The following is a 22,224-nucleotide window of genomic DNA, read 5'->3' as shown; positions in this document are numbered from 1 at the left end:
CTACTGGGCGAGTATAAGGTGAAAGGGCTCACAAAGGGCATTTGATGGATACCAGAAAGGTAGACGTGTTCAGATAATGAGTTGACTCAGAGCCAAGGGAAATTCAGGTACCTCGATCAAGCATCCAGTTATACAACAGCTACTACATGATGGCAGGCAAAATGGAAAGCAAGAGGGTGGTATCAAAGAAGTTCTGTAATAGGTTTACATTCCTGCCCTTAAGGTTTATCAAGCATCTGAGACAAGACTAGCACAATAGACATCATTACAGAATAAGACAGTTTGTATTCCAGTGCTGGTCCGTTGAGCAGGGCCGACAGTAAATACTATGAAAGGCAGAGAGAGAAGGCAGAGCCCCCCTCAGTGACCTAAGAACAGATTTCCCATATGGTACCCACTGTATGGTGAGCTCATTCAGAGACAAGCAGCAGACGGAATCAGGATAAAAGCAGCTCTGCCCTAGCCAGACAGAGGTCAGGGAAAGTCCCATTGAACATTTGGCCAAACATTTTTAGCAGCCCTCTAGCCAGAGAATCCCTGTCAGGCATGTCATTAGCAAAAGGCCTGAACAGCCTCAGTGAGGCATTCAGGTTGTGTCTCTGGACAGCGTCTCTTTCCCCCTGACCAGCGACCAGGGAGAACAGCGACAGCGGATCACGTCCATCACCTTCTGCTCTTACCTGCCCTTCCAATCTGAGGCAGGCTGCCAGCGCCCACTCCCACAATCTACTCTCACATCTACTGCATTGGCTTGAAGCAGCAAAGCCACCTTGACTTAGGCGACCTATTAATCTGATACCATTACCTCAGATCACAGACTGCTCACTGACACTGGTCATCAATATATTCAGTGTGGCCCCTGCCTTCCCCAACAGCAGCCCACTCGAGGCTTCTGAGGGAGCCCCTAACTCAACCAATAGTGAAACCCCACAGCCTGAAGGAGGAAGGGGCGCGACAGGGAAGATGGAGCCTGCCAAAGTCCCCGGTAGGCTCTCTGGGTGCTGATGAGACCTGTTGGAATCGATTTCCTCAAGAGCCACTTGTTGGAGATGTATCAATTACGGTGTGATGAAAAGCCCTATGAGAGGAAACCACAAATCAAATTTTCATTACCAGATGAAGTGAGAAGTACCACAAGCGAAATCCATCACTGTTGACTTTTTTTAAGATGGGCCAAGGACAGATGAGAACTCACTCCCGGCCCCCCAACTCCTTTCGCACTTGTCCCTACTAAATAATGAGCTCACTGTAGCCCTCTTCACACTTTTCTTCATGCACAACTCGTTCACAACTATGGTGGACATGGAATGGGTCTTATCTGTTTTGGACATCCCTGTCCCCTCCATAATGACCAGCACGAGAGCCATCTTGAGGGTACTGTGAATTTAGGAGACTGCTGTGGGTATGCCCCCAAACTGAAGGGCTGAGAGGTGGGGAAATGCAGCCGCCAGCAGATGGCTGGATTATGACTCAGGGTTTGTAACCTGTTCTCAAGGCAGGAGCAGGAGAGGGAAGGGTGACTCCCAGCTAGGACCAAAAAAGAAAAACTCAGAGTTCTCCAACAGATACACACTGTGCAGAGAACAGTCCCTCCCCGACCTCATCCAGGCTAAGTCAGGGGGACCGCCCCACTCCCTTCCACACAGGCCCCTCATGTGGTTGCATTTTTGTGGCTCATCTTCTCCAAGGTTGCCCTTGACAATCATTTTAACTTAATTTTCCTTGAAAAGCAATATATGCGCAGGGGTGGGGAGCACAAGAATGATTGCCTGGTTCCACTCTAAGAGCACATACAGTAGATGCTCAAAAAGCCAGTTATTGCACCCATTGGAAATAACTTTGAAAAGCTGGAAATACTGAGCAGAGGCAGAGGGTGATGCAAGGACCAGATGATGTAAAGGTCACATCCCCCATGGCTTCATCTCTTCCCAGGGGGGCTCCGGTGACAGTCTCCTGTGTCTCCTGCAGGAGCATGCTCCCTCCGGTCTGTTTTCCAACATGCAGGCAAATCTGATCATGCTACTCACCTGCTTAAAACCCCTCAATGACCTTCCTTGCTTTCAGACCAGCCCAGGCTCCCCCATGTGGAGGACAGGCCCCCAGGATCTGGCCTCTGCCTGCCTGTCCAGACTAAGCTCCCTCTCCCCATCAATCAACCTAAACCACGTGTAGCTCCCCACGCCAGGCTTGCTCATGTTCTCTCTCACCTTTACCCACGCTGCTTCTGGGACACTGCCCCACCTTCTCCACTTGGCAAACTCCTAGTCATACTCCAAGATTCCACCCCAGCACCACCTGCTCCTGGAAGCTGCCTCTGAGCCACACTCCCTCCTGCCCATGTGTGTCCCCTGGAAGCCCCGGGCACTCCCTCTCCAGAGCACTGAGGGAAAGGCACTGTGGCTGTGGCTTTACTGGTCTGTCACTCACCCACCCCACCCCCCAGACTAGCTGCTTAGTGAGTAACCACATCTTCCTCTTCCTTATAGGAACAAAGCCCGCACAACACCTGGCATGTAGTAGGTGATCCATAATCTTTTTTTAAAAATCAATTAATCTATCAATTTTATAGTTGGCTGGCAGGTCATTTCAATTCCTTATCTTGTGACCATTAGGTAGATTTGCAGCAATCAAATTATGTCCTTTCCCTAAACAACACAGGTACCATCTGTTTCCTTCCTCCTCAAGCAGTGGTTCTCAAAGTGTAAGTTCCCTACCAGCCACATCAGTGTCACCCTGCAAGGTATTAGACATGCAAATTCTTGGGCCCCCCTCCAGTCCTACTGAGTCAGAAACTCTGGTGGTCGCCCCAACAATCTAGCTTAACAGGCCCCCAGGGGATTCTGATGCCCTCTCAAGTTGGAGGACGAGGGCCCTAGAGCCTTCAGTGACTTTTTGAAGCAGTTCAGATTCTGCTCGGTGAGCAGCTGCGCTGAACTCTCCGCCCGGTGATTTCCCCTCTTCCAGGATGGTGGAGCCTCTCCACAGCTGAAAGCAGCTGCGTCCACCAGGGCCAGATGCGGAAATACTTCCCCTCCCTGTACCCCTTGGACTAAACAAGAATCACCTAGGGAACAAAAGAAACTGGGCAACACGTGCACTCTGTGCTCCAAGGAGCTCTCGCTAACCCTGGGTGGTGGGCGGGCTCTCCAGGCGCCTGCTGCGCTGGACAGAGTTCACCTCGGGCTAAAGCCACAGCTGAGCACCTGCATCTGACAGAAGCCAGATTCTGGTTATTTTTCTCCAAAGAACCACGTTAAACACATCCGGAGTGTGACAGGCAGATCTGCCACTCCTCTCACAGGTAGATCCAATGGAACAGAGCAATTAGGAATCTTGGCTGTCCGTTTCGGCTGGAAGTTCCACTGGTAGCCACAACAAAGGCTATGGTCGTGAGTGGAATTTATTAGGTGTTGCCGCCCACTCCACCCCAAATCACAGCATAACATATTCAGGCCTACGGAAATGCCCAAAGAACCAGAAAGGTACAAATTTTTAGCACTGACTTTTCTTATAAATCCTTTTATCTAGCTCTCATTTCATATGTAATCATTTTTATTGAGCACCTACTATGCACAAGGTAAGCTAGGTCTCCCTCATTAACCCAATGGATTGCAACCATAGCTGTGTGTTAGGATCACATGAGGAGCTTTGAAAAAATTCTGATGCCCAGACCAGACTCGAGACCAACTAAACCAGAATCCCTGGAGTGGAACCCAGCCATCAGCATTTTTAAAACTCCCCAGATGATTCCAATGTGCAGCCAATTTAGGCAACTATGGTTTTAAATAACATTGACATCTGGCCCCACCAAAACAATGTAAATCAGAGTGTCTGGGGCTGGAGTCTGGGCATGTATGCATAACACATGCATGTCTTATACTCATGCATATGTGTATGTATGCTTGTGGACTATGCATATGCATATATGTGCATACATATATATTTGTATATACATGCAGCATATGCATATACACATGCATACATATACATATGCATATATATATACACATACATACATACGTAGTTTCCTGTGATTCTAACACAGCCAAGGTTGAAAATCACTCTATAGACCACTGGCTCCAAAATTTGTCTGCTCTTTACAATTATCTTTAAAAATATTCTAGGGACTGGCCCGGTGGCAAAGTGGTTAAGTTTGCACACTCTGCTTTGGCGTCCTGGGGTCCACAGGTTCAGATCCCGGGCACAAACCTGCACACCGTTCACCAAGCCATGCTGTGGCAGTGTCCCTCTTACAAAATGGAGAAGAATGCCACCGATGTTAGCTCAGGGCCAATCTTTCTCACCACATAAATAAATAAATAAATAAATAATTCTAAAGCTCAGGCCATACCCCAAACCAAACCCATCAGGTCACAAGTTCTGGGGTGGTGGGCTGGGCATCAGTATTTTCTGAGGGCCCTTACATGATTCCGACATGCAGGCAAGTTTGGAAAACACAGACTCCAAGTTCCACGAGAGCAGGGCCTGTCTTCCGCTATTTTTACTGTAACTCTCCTACAGCACTTCCCTTAAATATTTGTTGAACCAACTGAATTTCTAGAGATCTCCATTGTCACAATGTCCTTTACAACTATGCCTATTGGAGCTGGCACCTTCTAGAACCATATGAATCCAACAAGGGTTGGCACAACAGATACACATTTCATAAAACAGCATTCTGCCTCCTCATCGCTGAATCCTAGCCTCAGGACTTCCACAGTCCTCACACTCTTGGTACTGTCTTCCTCTTGGAATTTCTCCAATTGTTTCTCCTTTGGGGGGCTTCAGACAAAAAAATCTTTCCAGCTCCCTTCTCAGCCTGTTTGAAAACTGGGTATGGTTTTTGAGCCCTCAGGCGCCCAGAGGTGAATTTAGGAAGTAGAGAGCTCTCCACTCGCTGCTGAAGAAGGGGATGGCTGGCTCACTGACCAGGCCAGACATGGCTCGCCTTTTCAGAAGCCGGCAGGTCAGGGAGAAAACACTCTGAATTCCTCACTTCACGACTTTGAGGCTATGAGCCTCGGTTTGCCCAAGAAGTGAGGGGGATTCTACTCTACTGCAAGCGCACATAGTTGGGATACTTATCATCGCGAGGATTCCTACTGCAAATCTTTTCGTGGAAATGCTGACGTTTATATGGCAAGTTTGCTTTAAAAAGAGGTACGCCTGCAAAATCGTTCATGAAAACTTGGAAAAATAAACTCAATGCCTCCTCTTCTTTTTGAGATTACCTCTTCACAGTTGCTGTTTGAATTTAGTGTGACCTATTTTTTGCCAGCATTGACCATTCGTCTAAATGCCTGGTGACCAAGAGAATTATGCCCTGTAATGATTGCTGCAGCAGGAGGAGGGCTGGGCTGCAAGTGAAGAGAACTGGGCTCCATGTACCATGTCACCTCTAATTCCCAGAGCAATCTTGAGCAAGTTACTTGATCTTCAGGTTCCTCATTTCTCAAGCAAGAGAATAAATACTCGCAAAGGTGGTTTTCTTCCAGTTCAAACATCACGTGGTTCTAATTCTTTTGTGGACAATGACATCAGTCTTGTGGAAATGGCTACATTTATTACTTTGTTTTCCTAAAAATGGATAATTATTTGGGAGAAAGTACCTTGAGTATCCACTTCCATAAAACGAACATGAAGTAACTAATATAAGCACCATAATGTACTAGACACGGTAAGGCTACAGAAAGACAAGAGATGGCCTATGCTGATAAAATTAATGAGGAAAACAACTATACATCTAACGGTGACTTATGACAGAATGAAATAAACGCTATGGCATGAAACCAGAGAGGAGGCAGCTTGGAGTGTATAAAAAAGAAGGTCCAGAACAAATAGTAAAGTTCTTTCTATCAGGGTTAAAGGAACACTGAACTTGGCTTCTAGTTCTGGACTTCCCAAGTAGTGACCTAGTCATCTAAGACATGCCACCCATCTTCCCCAAGCTTAAGTTTTCCCATCTGTAAAGTGGGGATCATATAACACTGACTCAACAGTATGGACAGTGCCATTGGGAGGCTCAAAGAAGACACTGGCCTGAGAGGGCTATATAAAATGCCGCATAATATAAATTACCTAAAACCATGGAGGTTATACTGAACATGAGTTCCTATAGATTTTAATCTGATGATTTGTAAAAACCAGAATTTTCACTGAGAAAGGAGTCTAGAGATTAAATTCAGAGCTGACAGGAGCTCATACACAGCGTCTTCTTTTCTTTTTCTCATCTTCTTAATTTTCCCCCTTATTTAGTTATTAAATAAAAATGTGTGCTTATTTTAAAAGTTAAATAGTACAGAAAGGCATAAAATAAAAAATCGCTTCCCTCCCCTCAGTCCCCAGTTACTTCTTACTTTACCACCACTATCAGTGTCGTAAGTGTCCTTCCAGAAAAGAGTTTATGATTACCTCATAATCATAACTGTGTATGTATATGTTCCTGTAGCCACCCCCTGTATCTACAGCTATATACCTTCTTTTCTACGTGTCCATTACTGGAGAGGAAAGATCTTATTTCAAATAATCTCAGTTTCAGGCAATGTAGTTTTAGATTACTGAAATCTGACATTGCTTTCAGTGGTGATAAACAGTAATGCTATTATTATTTCTTACCAATAGGAAAGGTGGAACAGAAGACAAGAAGGTTATTTAATATGTTAAGGAAGCCAAATCCTGAATTCAGGGGTGTAGAGCAAAACACTGTATTGTTTGTTGGTTAAATAGGAGAAAGGTCAGCCGTTAAAGAACCAATAGAGAGATCTTTGGTTCTGGGCATCTGCTTCTGAATAAACTGAAGAGAGAAGTCAAAGGATTGTGTGTGTGTGTGTGTGTGTGTGTGTGTGTGTGTGTGAGGGAGATTGGCCCTGAGCTAACATTTGTTGCCAATCTTCCTCTATTTGCTTGAGGAAGATTGTCCCTAAGCTAACATATGTGCCAATCTTCCTCTATTTTGTATGTGGGATGCTGCCACAGCATGGCTTGACAAGCTGTGTGTAGGTCTGCACCTGGGATTCGAACCCATGAACCCCAGGCTGCTGAAGCGGAGCATGTGAACTTAACTACTACACCACCGGGCCGGCCCTGAGAAGTCAAAGGACTTTTTACCTCCTCTTGTTCCGTAAATGTATTTCAGGTTCACTTTCAAAGACTGCTCATAAAAAAAGGGAGTTTTCAGGATTAACAAATTCACTGAATAACTTTTGAAGAAAAGCAGGCAGAAAAGTTTAGAAACAAGACTTTAAGCTTTTAATTAAAGTACTTTAAGAGCATTTTCACGTTGGACTCACACTCCCTATCATCCTTCACCCAACAAAACTAATAAGGACATAAGTCATTTTATTTGTGTGTAATCTCCACTCAGCTCAAGAACACAGTAAAGTATAGAAAAATGAACAGTTATTTAGGGCCACAACATGCCCAGAACTATTTACCAGACCTCACACACTGTAAAAAAAACTCTCTCCTTACTCTCTCTATATATCCTAACGTCCTGTCACTTTGATAGCACATATTTCACTGGCTTTATTACACAGCAGATGGGCGGGTTGTAAAGCTCTCAAGTCTTATATGGCAGGCAGTGGAATGCTATAATAATCGGTCGAGACATTTTTCATTTTCTCTCCTCCATTCTGGAAAGCTCAAAGCAGTTCACTGTAGTTACTCCATTGTTATAGATTTAATATTGCTATATATTTCTCACTTCCTCTTCCTAAGTGGTTTACTGCAATCTTCTTCTTATTCTCTTCTTAAAAGCAAAATCATTTCAGGTTTCTGAATTTCTCTGTCCCTTTTTTTCTATTGAAAGAGCTATAATACTTTACTGTTCTGAGCCCTCTAAGAAGTTCTAAATATTTCGTAAAAAGTACCATTGACACCACACACCGAAAACAATGTCCTGGTCGCTACGGCAAGTACAGGAATTTGCTCAGTTAACTTCGTCTGAACTCCCTGTGGTTCTCACATATGTTACTGAAATCGCAGCATATTATCTCTTATTAGCAGACAAAATGGTTTCAGAATGGCTGGAAAAAAACCTCACATTCAAATAAATGGGAAATCTGACAATAGAAATACCAAAAATGGACTTGACGGATCTCAAAATAACTACATCTCTTTAGAAAAATCAGCTCAAGAGCCTAAGTTACTGATAAATCGAAGAAATTTGGCTTTGTACCTAAAGTGAATCATGCTGGAGGAATTAATTTACTTCGTTTCAGGCAATAGAGTTTTCAGACGTCATGGTTCATAAATTCTTATGGCTGGTGGGGCTTTCTAGTAATTCTGCCTCCAAAAATAATCATGGAAGTGTACATTTTCTGGGAGAATAGAAAATTTGCTCCTTCAAAATTAATTAAGTCATTTATCATTTCTTCCAAAGGGATCAGTCACAATCTAGAACCACCTGGGAGCAGAATGACAGATTTGTTCCTTTAAGGACAGTTATTAAAACTTAACGGAGGATTCCTATTTCTAGCAATAGGTAGACTAAGTTATATATAGTCTTTCCTATGTGTGAAATTTTGTAAAATCAGTATAGGAATAAGCTGGATAAATCATCATGGAATACACAAAAGGCTCCACAGTATGAGGTGGTCTCCAAAAAGTTGTTGGGGACACCCCCCGCACCCCAAAACAAGCCCTTTCTAGCGGGGCAGATCCCCACTGCCCATGCCTTCCTTCACTTTCCCCAATGGCTACACACTTGAAGGGTGAGAGTGGACCTGCAGTTCCCTGGGCAGAGAGCAATTTTCTGAAAGGACAGCTCTGAAGTTTCCAGGGAGAAAGGCACCCCAAAACAAAAATAAGAGCACCCCTCAAAAAAGCAATGGGGCCTCTGGTAAGGTTGTGGAGAGGGGCTTCCCTCCATTCCATGGCCACTTTGCCCAACTGTTCCAAACTCAGCAAATCCATTTTTCTCATTGTAGATTTCTCTGGCTTCATCAAAGTTGAGGGGAAAACATTTATGAGAGTTGGAGTAAGGTAGGGGGGAAATACATTTGGCTAATGATCCTAAGAACACACGCATAAGCACGTGCCTTCTAAAAGCCAGAAAGGGGGGCCGGCCTGGTGGCGCAGCAGTTGAGTTCGCATGTTCTGCTTCTCGGCAGCCCAGGGTTAGCTGGTTTGGATCCTGGGTGTGCACATGGCACCACTTGGCACGCCATGTTGTGGTAGGCGTCCCACATATGAAGTAGAGGAAGACGGGCATGGATGTTACCTCAGGGCCAGTCTTCCTCAGCAAAAAGAGGAGGATTGGTAGTAGTTAGCTCAGGGCTAATCTTCCTCAAAAAAATAAATAAATAAAAAATAAAAGTCAGAAAGGATCATAAAGCTTCTTTTGAAATATTAGATTCAAGAAAAGTCACCTGGAAAGGAAGGCCACTCTGACTCCTGAGCCTGAATACGACAGTTATGTCTCCAGAAGGAGTAGCCTTGGCCACACGTGAGAAATTCTGCTTTCCATATGGAAATGTTGGGGACCATGTTGAATGGAAGAAATCTTACTTAGCTGAAATATAGTCTGCTTTTTTTACTTCTTAAGAGTTGCTGGAATAGAAAGCACTTTCCTCCCTCATTACGTCCCTTGGTCCTAAATTCCCATCTTTCTGCAGGATGGTATGGATGAGAAGGAGGAAGCCAGATAGAGAGGAAGCCAGACTGATGGGGCTCCAGACGCCATTCCTTCAACTGTTTTTTCTGCCAGGTCACCTGCTTTATCAGGAAAAGCCTGAGGAATTAGTCTCCTCTATGTAGGGAATATATCTACATTTAGCCATGTCCAGTTTGTGAAAATTTATCCATCCCAACCTCCACTTTCCAGCTGTGACCAGGATGACATACTGGGTGGGAGTGGATGGAAAAAGTTCTCTAGTCATGAGCAGGCGAAGAGCAGCTGGTGCTTTGTGCTCATCTCCTGTCAGTCTCTAAGACAGATCAGACTCACTTCTGCCTCCTTCTGGCAGTGGTCAACTGGGTAATTAGATCCAACCTCCCCAGTGAGCATAACAAAGATTCCTGGAGGAAATATCTTTAAAGTTTCTTCCTAAAAGCACTGAAGAGCTAACAAGATAGGGAGGGGCTGCAGGCTCAAGAACTGGGAGGAGATCCAGAGATGTGGGCCTGGGTATTAGGGGCCACTTCCATGCAGCTGGGCTAATTTGTCAATTCAGAAGAGAAAGCTGAGAAACTGAGCAGCACTTTTGACAGCCTCATGGGGTCAGGGGGCCAGGGCATCCCTGGGGTTAAGGCCTTCACACTTATGGTTGAGACCCCAAAGAATTAGGCCCTGGGAATAAGAGAAAACAAAAAATAAACTACTCTGCTTCACATTACCTAGGTGGTCTAGAAAATCTCAAGTTCCCAAATGGACCTAGGATGGCTGGTATCCCAGAAAACCTGAAGAACCTATTTAAATCCTCTCTAGAACTCTCGCCATTTTTATCATCATCACTCAAAGCTTCAAATTATTGCACTTCATCAATCTTAAATATCACTAATTATATGATTGCACTATTATTTTATATGCCAGTGAAAAAGAAAAAAATGCTACCAACAACAAATGTAAGACTTCGTCAAGTGTAAACCACATCTGAATTTCAGGGATTAAAGCGTGAGAAAAAGTACCTCTTAAAAATTGATGAGACATGTATTTATGCAAATATTTTTTCAAAACAATATCTAGCACATATTCAAAGATAACCAGGCACACAAGGACATATGATGACTAAATATGAATCAGCATGAGAATCAGAACACACAATAAACAGAAGAAAGAGATGCATAAATATTCCAGATGGAAAAATTACCAGACACAGAATGTAAAACAACTATACTTACTATGCTCGTGGAGATAAAAGTTTGGCTTAAAAATTTCAAACCACGAACTAAGAACTACATAAAGTAACAAGAAAGATCTGAAAAAGAACTTGAAATTCAGTAACTGAAATTAAGAATGCAACAGATGGATATAACTGCAGATTAGAGGCAGTTGAAGAGAAACAGTGTGACATAGAAGAGAGGTCAGAAAAAAACTATCAGAATGTAGCTAGGAGATATAAAAAGGATGGGAAATATAGAAGAGAGGGTAAGAAATACAGAAGATACAGCGATGGAGTTTAAGATAGCAAAATTACCTTACATCACAAAGTTCTCCCAGAAATAGGCAGTAGAGTTCAGAGGAAGTTGCTAACGTTCTTAAGCCCACCTCCCTCAAAGACACAACTGACGCAGGTAATTATAGCAAAGATCAAGAAGTAGTATAACAGTGACTAAAAGCTGCAATATTGTGATTTTTAAGAAATATGCATTTGGCCATTCAGATGACCAAAATATATTTCTCATATATATTTGGTCTTCATCCACATCCAAGGTTCTTGGCTCACAGCTCCCAAAACCCTTGGAATTTCCTGAGCAATAAGAGCAATAGGAGCATCTTTTCTCATAATATTTAGTCTCTTGTCCTCAGTTCCTGAAATCACTTCAGAGCCAAAAAGGTGAAATGGGTGTCTTATTATTCACAAGCTATTCTCCACCACAACTGGGTTTATGTTAATAAGGTGTCCTTTGGAAAGCACCTAAAGATGGGAGCTGGTTGCCAGGGAAACCAAGCATGAAAAGAGGGAGAGAACTTCAGTCCTATTCCCTGATTTCTGGGTGGGTAAGAGGGGTTGGAGGTTGAATCAATTGCCAATGGTCAACGATTTAATCAATTGTGCCAATGTAGTGAAGCCTCCCTAAAAATCCAAAAGGAGGGGAGTCAGAGAGTTTCCAGGTTGGGGAATCAGAATGTTTCCACAAACCACCATGCTGGGCCCAAACTCCATGAGGACGGAAGCTCCTTCATTTGGGTCCTGGCCCTTATGTATCTCTTCATCTGGCTGTTGATTCGTATGCTTTAATGTCCTTTGTAACAAACTGGTAATCTCGTGAGTAAACGGGTTTCCTGAGTTCTATGAGCTGCTCCAGCAAATTAATCAAACCCTAGGAGGGGGTCATGGGAACCTCTGATTTACAGCCAGTCAGTCGGAAGTACAGGTGATGGCCTGGGCTTGTGACTGGCATCTGATGCGGAGGGCAGTCTTGTGGACTGAGCCCTTCACCTGTGGAATCTGATGCCATCTCTGGGTAGATAGTGTCAAAATTGAGTGGAATTGTAGGCCCAGTTAGTGTCCGAGAATTGCTTAGTGGTGTGGGGAGGACTCCCCCACGCACTGGAATCAGTGATTGAAAACCTTTTATAAATACACGTGACTATGGTTATTTTACCTTTCTGTGATGCAAAGAAAGGTACATTAGTAAAAACAGTACCCACTTCACAAGCTGTTGTAAGGCTCGAGAACGAACATCTGTGAAGCACTAAATAAGTGCTCACTGTATGTTGGCTGATACCAAGGGGACAGAGCTCCCTACCCATCAAGCTTGCTTCAGGAACTGAACATGCAGCTCCACTATTATGAACAAAAAGAGTTCAGCCTAAAACACAACCCTTGAAGTGTCGGGATCCTGGAACATTAGAATTGGATGGAACTCTCCATAAAATATCCATGAGATCAGAGGTTTATTGTTTTTCCTTTTAAAAAATGGGTTTTCTACATGCTGATCAATTTCTCTTAAACCACTAAATGCAAATAGAAAAGTAAATAATTAACAAAAAATACAAACAGGTAACAATCCTATAGAGAAATGTTTAGCCAGACTGATAACTAGAAGCAACAATGACTTATCGTTCACTTATCAAATAATTTTTTTAAAGTAAAATACCCTATGCTATCAATGATGTGGTGAAATTATTTCCATTTTTGGAAAGCAATTTGTTAACATGGTCATTCCACCCTGGCTTGAGTAATTTCACTATCTGGAAATATACAGTAAGAAACAGTACATATTAAAGAAAAAGTATGGACACAAAGTTGCTCATTGCAATGACACTGCAGTGAGAAATTGGGAGCAAACAACATCCACCAATAACAAAATACTGTGATAAATTAACAGGCTTCTAAAGTCCTGAATTATGTAGCCATTAAAAATTATGTTTACCATGGGGCTGGCCCCGTGGCCGAGTGGTTAAGTTCGCGCGCTCCGCTACAGGCGGCCCAGTGTTTCGTTGGTTCGAATCCTGGGCGCGGACATGGCACTGCTCATCAGACCACGCTGAGGCAGTGTCCCACATGCCACAACTAGAAGAACCCACAACGAAGAATACACAACTATGTACCGGGGGGCTTTGGGGAGAAAAAGGAAAAAATAAAATCTTTAAAAAAAAAAAAATTATGTTTACAAAGAGTTTATAATAACACGGAAATTGTGTCTTATAATATTAACTGAAGAAAAGATAAAAATTAAAATTATATGTATCACGGTTGGCCCCGTGGCCGAGTGGTTAAGTTCCTGCGCTCTACTTCACTGGCCCCAGGTTTCGCTGGTTCGAATCCTGCGCGTGGACATGGCACTGCTCATCAAGCCATGTTGAGGCAGTGTCCCACATGCCACAACTAGAAGGACCCACAACTAAAAATACACAACTATGTACCGGGGGGCTTTGGGGAGAAAAAAGGAAAAAATAAGATCTTTAAAAATAAAATTATTTGTATGTATGATCTCAATTGTGTTTAAAAACTGAGCTGAGAAAACACTAAAAATAAACATAAAATATGATCAGGTCAAAAGGTCACAGGTAGGATTTTAAAATTCTTCTTGCTACTTTCCATAATGAATATGTATTTACTTTCTTAAATAGGAAAATAAATGTCTTCATTCTAATTATTTACTGTAAAGATAATATGAGTGTTAAAAGAAGTTAAAAAAAATTTAATGTTTTTGTTGAGATATAATTGACATATAACATTATATTCGTTTCAGACGTACAACATAATGATTTGATATTTGTAAATATTGTGAAATGATCACAATAAGTCTAGTTAACATCCATCACTACACATAGTTACAAATTCTTTTGTGTGTGATGAGAACTGTTAAGATCTACTCTCTTAGCAACTTTCCAATATACAATACAGCATTATTGTCTATAGTCACCATGCTATACATAGGAAGTTTTATAAAGTAATTCATTCCACTAATCCAACTGTTTCAGTTCGACCCGTGTGCACACACACCTTTGGCATAGATGTAATCAGTGTGAACTGATGATTACTTCTAGCAGGATTAGATGACCCGGAAACGAGACAAGTTATCAAACTCCTCCTGCCTGGACCTCCCTCCACCAACACGCTCTGGCAATTAAGACGGGAAAGGTATTCCAGCAGTGCTGTGTCAAAGGGAATGGCAGGAATTCCTGACTCCTGGCCCAGCCTGGCTCTGATCTCCATATAATCCTGGCAAGCCATCTAACTTCTCTCAGCCTCAGTTTCCCCAATTATACGATGGGACATGGAGAGCTGCTCAGCGATCCTCAAGATCTCTTGCAGGTCTAATGTCTGTGAGTGTGTGTAGATTTGACCCAAAAGTTCTAAACAGATCTCGACTCTTGAAAAGTTTTATAAAAATCAAATCAGCTTAAACACAAATGAAAAACTAGCTATTTAAAAAAAAAAAAATCCCTCCTACAGTAAATCTTGTACGGAGTCTTTATTTTTGTTACATGTAGACATTGACATATTGACAGATCAGTTTCAAGTACAACCAGGCACATTCATGCACCAAAGCAATAATCATAGCACTTTCTCTTCCTCATTGAAGGGAGGTCAATTTAGATTACGGGAAAAGATTGTGAATAAATGAAAAGTTTAACAAATAGAGGTTTTTAAAAAGTAATTTTATCTTAAGTGTTTAAGTACTTGAATTACTTGCTCCCCCCCCCCATAAAAAGTATTTCCTATCTAGCCTATTTCAACGCAAGCAAAAGTCTCACCCCTCGCTTGAAGATTCCAAACTAGAAGTTGGAATCACTGAAATCTTACTGTAAACTTCTCAAATACCATTATAGTGACCTGAAAAAAGAGTTTCATTTGCTTCCTGAAGCAATAACTCGGCCACTGGGCCAACCTGGCTCAGAGTGTGCATTAAGTTACTTCCATCCACTAGTGAAGCTCACAGATCCTCCTGCTAAACTTGAACTAACCTTGCCCCTTGCTCCATCCTACAAAGATGCTGCTGATGCTGACCTGGAGCTGCTGAAGATATGGAAGTCCCTACTTTTAACGGCAGATATTAACAGAAGTTCAGGCTGCCCTGTATTTAACAATTCTATTTTGATCCAGTCTTTGAGAAGCTTCTCTTAGCTCTTGCCAGTCATAGGTAAAAGAAAGTCCCTACTTTCCTACTCCTTCTCAAAACCTTTCCCAGAGGCAGCTTTACTTGAAGCTAATGAGACTGAAATCTCAGAGCCCCTCACTTGCACTGGACCCTTCCAGGCCTGGGAGGGGGCCTAGCAACGTGTTCACCTGATCAGTTTGTCTTTTTCTTAAAGAGGACCCCTCAAATATCCCACCAAAACTGGATTTTCCCCTGCCACTTCCCTCCCCTACTGCTGCCCAACAGCCACTGCCAAAGCAGGGGGTTGAGATGACCCCGTGGGCAACGGTGGTTGCCAGTGGTTGCCAGTGATGATCCTACTACCCACATTTCTGGTATATAAATCAGCCACGTGCTAGAGGAAGAATTTTAGTTTTGTGGGGGGTTTGCCTCAAAAGATTGACTTAATATGATGACCAGATTAGGATATGTGACCTGACAAAGGATGTTTATTTTGATTTATGAAATTATTCATATGGAAAGTTGCACAATGTTAATAACACATTTACTAAGTCACTTTTATTGAAAAGAACCAAGTTGCATTAAATAAGGCCTCTTCCAGAAAAGTGGGAAGAGTTATATAGCATGATACATATTAACCAATACCCCTAGAACAGTGGTTCTCAATAAGGGGTGATTTTTCACTCCTCAGGGGACATTTAGCAATAGCTGGAGACAGTTTTGGTTGCCACAGCTTGGGGTGTGGGTGCTACTGGCATGTAGTGGGTAGAGGCCAGGGATACTGCTCAACATCCTATAATGCACAAGACAGCCCCCCATGACAAAGAATTATCCAGCCCACAACATCAACAGTGCCCAGGTTGAGAATCCCCGCCTCAAAAGAATGTAAGTAAAGCAGCAAGGATTCCTTCTGGAAAAGGATTAACCTTTAAACCTTGGAGTAGAGCACACGAAGGCCAGGTTGACAAGAAGCTCATGCAGGGCTGCTATCTGACTTCAGCCACCGCCCCGTGATAAAAAGCAATGAGGCTCCATTTTATAGACCACGGGACTGCGAGGACACTTGCCAAGAGTGGCTACATGAGGAGGTGGCAGCATAATTTCAGGAGTACCACGAAAGGCATTTTGCCTCCCCAATTACCTCCAATGCCAACTTGTCTGTGCTTGAAATCCTCTCACGGTAGACAAAGCCTTACACTCCATAATGAGGCGTAAAGTGCAAAGACCCCCAAAAGAAAGAACAGTGACCTATATGCATATTCAAGAGAAAGTGACTGAGGACAGAGTGATTTCCCCTGAGTTTTCGTACAGTAAAGGTTCCAAGCAGCTCAAAGCGGTAGAGAGGAAGCGAGGACAGGCCCTGATGAGGCAGGGAAAGAGTGGAGAAATGGCAATACAGGGTTCTGAAATAAATGTCCCGTGCTCTACAGACCATGCCTGAGCCTGCAGGGAGGGCAAGATGCGAAGAAAAAAAAGTCACATTCTCAGCCTTGAAGGAGATTATCATCATCAAGTTCAGCTCAGGTGAAAAAACTCCAGGAATGCCTGAAAGAATGTTAGGATGCAGTGCTATCTTGCAGCCGGAGCAGCAGACAAGGGTCCTCGCCAGCTGTGGGATCACAGAGAACCCCAAACTGTGCTGGGTGGAGCCCCCCACCTGACACCTAACAAAGTCACGGACACATAGTAAGATGCTCCAGCAGCACCTCTTTGTTGAATGGAGGGAAACGCTTCTAGATGAAGAGCTACCAAATTCCTACAACCCTCTAAAGAGGGTTTGTTTCCCTTCACGCCTGTGTCCACACCATTTCCCTCAATTTGGGAGGGAAGTCTTGGTTCGTCTTCTTTGCCTATCTGAATGCCACTTCATCTTGCCAGGCCAGTTTACGTTTTCTCTGCATATTCTGATTTCAGCCTTCATTGGCTTTTCTTCCCCTCTTCTTATAAGTACAGGACCTCTAAGTCATTCAGCTGGTGTTTACCATATTTCCCACATAGCTTTTGTAATAGACCTACATCCAGAAAAGATTTGAGGGGGCTCTCAAGTTCATAACAAAAAATAATATAATGTCGTTAGAAAAGAATTTTAAAAGGAGACCAGAAATAAGGTAGGAAGAAAAAGATCACTGTACCAAGAAGCTGGGATGAAGCAGTTACCAGGAATTGCTACAAGCCACGGTGAAACACACTAGACAGCAAGTTCTCACTGACAAAAGGAAAGACACAATTCTATGAGGACAGAATTTTTTTCTTGACATTAAATTCTAGGAGGAATCTTCACTGATTTTTCATGTATGCTGCCCAAGTAGTCATTTTATGTGTTTATCTCAAGAACTCTGTTAGGTCCTTTAGGACGAAGACCACATCTTAGACGACATTTCTCTGATAACAGCCTATATATAACACTGTAAGCGCTCAAATATTTGCCAGTAGACTGAGGACTCATGGTTTTCTTGCCAATCTGGATATTTCAGTGTGTCTCAGGACCCCCAGGGTATCAGAGTAATAGAGTCATCAAATCTCTTAGCAGAAGGACCTTCAGACCGTTTGACTCTGCCTGCAGGTCCCCAGCCACTCGCAGTGCTAGGATTACTAAAGATACTCTCACCCCACACCACTGGGGCCAATTTGGAGCTAAGGGGCTGGAAGGTCCATGCCAGCCCTATCTTCTTGCTTTCCCCTCCTTCCTCGTTTAGTCGCTTGTCCTTCTGTCTGTCTTTCTGCCCCCACCGTAGATTCTCCGTCCCTTTGAGAGTCAAGGCTCTGCCTGATTAACCTTAGATTTCCTGCGATACCTCACACCTTGATTTGCACAAAGCTACTGCCCTCTTCTTTTTTCAATGTTGGGAAACTGAATTGGAAAGAGGTCCAAGGCCTTCTCCTTATTTTTGCTTTTTGCCCTGCTCCCCTCTGACAAACCCTCAAGTTCTTTCTCCACCACAGAACAAGCAGGCCAGAAAGGTGAAAATGCCGTTACTAAAGGAACTGAAGACTCAAGGGTCTGAAGACAAACTCTCTCTCCCTCATCTCCATATGCCCTCCAAAGCACACTGGGCAACCCTTCAGCAGTAAAGCCCCTTGTACTCAGTAGGTGCTCTGTAAAAATCTATTAAAATAAGGTCATAGCACAGCTAAGCACTCGATAAATATCTGTTAAGTTGAGAAGGTCACGACACATCAGTTGTGCATATAACAGGTGCTCAATAATATTTACTAAATTGAAAAGTTTGTAACATCGGCATTGCACATAGTAGGTGCGCAATAAACATCTTTTAAATAAAGATGATCCTAGGACTGCTGCCTTGCACATAGTAGGCCCCCCGGTAAACGGCTACTAAATCGAATAGTAACAGACTCTCTTTAGAGAACCCGGGCAGAGGTGACATTAATCAAACCGCAGGCAGAGGTCCATGAATGGAAATGCGCGTCTCGAGGCAGCGCTTTCGAGAGTGCTGGAGAGGCGCGTGACAGTGCGCGGCCGCGGCGACACCACGCTCCTTCGGGAGCCGGGGACCCAAGGCCAGCTCCCGGGCATTGATTAGCGATCGGGATCCATTCCCACCCAGAGGCGGGAAACGGCCGCCGCCTCCAACTGTCACTTCGGGGCTGCACCTGGAGCTCCCGCCACGGCCCCCTCCCGGGGCATCCGCCCACTCGGGCTTCTCCTCCGATTCCGGAGAGTTGCGGGCAGAACAAAAGCAAAAAGCCAGCCAGGCTTCCGATTGCTCTTCTGACAGACAGCAGCCCGGGAAGAGGCTGGGGGAGCCGGCCTGGGACCGAGCTGTGATGTCAAACACGATCCTCTGCTGGCAGCCGCCCGCCCACCCACCCCAGCAGACTGGGGCTCGGGATTGCCAAGCTGGGGAAAGCGCCGGGGCTCCCTCCCTCCCCGCTCTCCCGCGCGCCTCGAGCCCCCGCGCTGGGGCCGCGGAGGGGTAGAGTGGGCGCCTGGGTCGAGTGGGGCGTGGGGGGCGCTATATTAACCCTTGAACCAGACGAGAAAGAGGCTGGAGGGGAGGATGCTAGGAAACTGAGGCGGACCCCACAACCAAGATCTAAATCTGAACTCGCAGTGCGAACCGCCCCGAACTGTCCCTGGGGGTGGGGTCCCCTCGCGGCCACTCGACCCTATAGCCGCCTCCCCTACACACACCCGCGGGGAGCCCAGCGGCAACCTTCCCATCCAGATCTCCGATCCAGGGACAACCCCGGCGCGCGCGGTCCTCCGAGCAAGAGGTCACAGAGGGCGGCCGCGGCGGTCCCGCGGGAGACATCCCACCGCTCGGCGGAAACTCGCTAGTTTCGTATTTGCTTGTTTTTTTTGTTCGGGTTTTTTCTTTTCTTTTTTTTTTTTTTTTTAAGGTGAGGTGGGGTTGCAGAGAGAGCGGGGAAGTATAATTTCTTCCTTTCCCCCAGGCTTCTCCGGAGCCCGGTGAACTCCGAGAGGAGCAGGCAGCGGGGAGAAGAAAGAAAGCGAAGGGGGAGCCACTTACCCAAAGCAGAGCCCGAGAGCGCGGCGGCCGGGCGGGCGCGAGCGGCGCCTTTGTCTGCGGTCTCGGCGCCGGCGCGCTCGGCCAGGCGGGTCCCAGCCCCGGCGCGCGGCGAGCTCCCGCGGGCGCCCGGACGGCCGGCTCGCGGCTCCCGCTCCGGCTCCGGCTCCGGCTCCGGCCCCCGCCCGTGCCGCCCCGCGCTCGCTGCCGCCGCGGCTCCGCCCCGAGCTGGGCCCCGCCCCCGGCCCGCCGGGCCCCCACCTGCTGCGGCGGCGGGCGCTCTCCGGGGCTGCCCGGGCGGCCACCTCCCCCGCGCGTCCCGCTGTCCCCGCTCCTCCCTCCTGCAGCCTCCGGGCGGCCCGGCCGCGCCGTTCCCGGGCCAAGTGCGCGCAGTGTGGACCGGCCTTCTCCACCCCGGCCGCCCCGGAGGCAACCTCACCTGGAGGGCCGGGAGCCCGCGTTTCCTGAGTCGAGCCCCCATCCCGGGGTAGCCTGGCCTTCCTGCCTGGGAGCACGCTTTCCAACCGTCATCTTAGAAGCCCATCTTCACTCCTGCCCAGGGGAGGGGGCCGCTCCGGCTCTGCCTGGGAGTTTGGGGGCGGCGGGAAGCGGGGTCCTCCTGAGCCCCGGTCGAAACCCAACCTCCCCGCCCGTTCAGCCCCGCGCTGCTGCAGCGGCCGGGGGCGGGAGTGCGGGGGAGGAGAAGGAGCCGGCGGGGACCGGGTGGCCGGTTTGGAGCCGAGCTGTCCCCGGCCGGCGCCAGCCAGGGGAGACCCGGGTGGACTGGAGAGGAGACCTGACCGAGGGTCGAGGGGGCGCAGAGAGCACGTGCGCCGGTCCAGGGCCGGCCCTAGATTCAGAGCGGGCGGGCTGGGCTCTGAGTCTGCGCTCATTTGCTCAGCCCGGATAAAACTAACAGAAAGGAACCAAGACTTTGGAACCCGGAGAAAAGGAAAGCAGAAGCCACTAGATCCGTAACACTGGTAATAACTGGTGTTTATGTGGTGCCGCCGGCAAACCCAAAGCAGTCCACACCGATTAGGTTCGTCCCTGAACCTCATCACTGAACTGCGTGCACCCCAGTGGAATCGTTGAGGAGCCGCTCTTCTAGGCAGAGAAAAATATGATAACCTAAATATTGTATAATGAGGTCACTAGTGGCTTTAGCTGCCCAGGAGCCCTCCCTTCTCCCAACTCCCAAGGCTTTCAGAGCCAGAACCTCACTTTGACGCTTTATAGGGTCTGCTATGTACTACGGTTATTTCTGCTTCATCCCCCGCCTCTACCTCCAGGGCCTAGTACAATTCCAGGTGCGTAATGCGTGCTCAATATTGTTGAGAGAATCAATGTGTGAATCATATAACTGTGCTAATTGAAACGTGGGCAAAAACATAAAAATTTGAATCTTGGGATCATATTGGAAAATCCGTTAAGTGGTTAGCACAGTGATAGCCATATGAAGGGGAATAAAGGTTAGCTGTAATTATTATGTAGATTCCATTGCTATTAATCGTATGTATGTAGGTAATAGGTTAAGGATTACACTCCAGGTTAGATCAGTTCTCTGGACCTTCATTAACCTAAACGAACAGGAGAGATAAGGAGGGAGTGTGTAACACGCAGACATATGCACTTCTGTGCTAAGACATTCCAATGTATCTTCCTCAAAGAGAACATTTTAACATTTTGCTTCTTTAATTTTCATTACAAATAAGTATTATCAATTCAGTGGGTATGCATAAATATGAAATGCAATGTGTTGATTTATTCATTTTTATCTTTTCTAGAAAGAGAGGTTCCAAGGATGCTCATTTTATCCAAAAAAGCCAGAAGGGCAAATGTCCTACCACATTAAGCCCACTAGGCTGAGGGTCTGGTGGGCCAGAATAAAGACACGGACCCAGGAGGACACCGGGAAAGCTCCCAGTCTCTCTCCTGGGTGTTTTAGATCAGTGTCGTGGGTCTGTGAAACTGCTCCTGGGAGCGATGTGCTCGTCCGCATGAGATAATTTATCTCTTCCATTTGGCAACTGGGAAAATGTAATTTTCTCTGTGTGATGAGCATGAGTGAATGGCTCATGCATAGTGAATGGCCTTCCTCCACACTGTGGGACAAGGGTGTGAAATATGCATTTTAATATCGGAGTCCATTACCACACAATGCCAGGGGAATGAATGGGAACTGGGAAATTTATCTAGGCGCCCTCCACCACGTTTGTATCACATGGTGTCATTCTCCTGTGGATGCTGCTATCAGGAGACAGGTTATTCCTTATTTTTCTCTCGAGGGAAGACTCCTAAAGAAACCGCTGCCTGGGTAGAGATAAGTCAGCAGAAAATAACCACATAGAACCCGTGGGTTGGGAAGGTCACAGGGTCATTTTAGGACTTCTTTTTTTCTGGGGGAAAAAAATGTCCCCCACTGCCTATGACTAGATCCCACAAGCTGGGTCCCACCTTTGGTGACTAGGCCAACCGTGTCATTGTTTCTGCAGGGGTCCTGAAGGATGTGGGGGCAGGG

At 45.7% G+C, this 22,224-nt stretch overlaps 1 protein-coding gene across 6 annotated transcripts in view; it reads right to left on the bottom strand.

The window, feature by feature from the left end:
* Positions 1-20,724, bottom strand: part of MAPK4 (mitogen-activated protein kinase 4) — a 154,572-nt gene extending 133,848 nt beyond the window's left edge. The window contains exon 1 of one of the 6 annotated variants that reach the window (XM_008540305.2): positions 20,143-20,724. The gene's annotated coding sequence lies outside the window, so the exon portion shown is untranslated. Of the gene's footprint in view, positions 1-19,706; positions 19,907-20,142 lie in introns of those variants that run through there. The other 5 variants (XM_070627596.1, XM_070627593.1, XM_070627595.1 and 2 more) reach the window with 5 other exon arrangements.
* Positions 20,725-22,224: the final 1,500 nt, after the last annotated feature.

The sequence above is a fragment of the Equus przewalskii genome, chromosome 7 (genome assembly GCF_037783145.1).
Source record: "Equus przewalskii isolate Varuska chromosome 7, EquPr2, whole genome shotgun sequence".
NCBI classification, from domain to species: Eukaryota; Metazoa; Chordata; class Mammalia; order Perissodactyla; family Equidae; genus Equus; species Equus przewalskii.
Note: the sequence above shows the minus strand (reverse complement) of the source record. Positions and strands in the feature narration are given on the sequence as shown.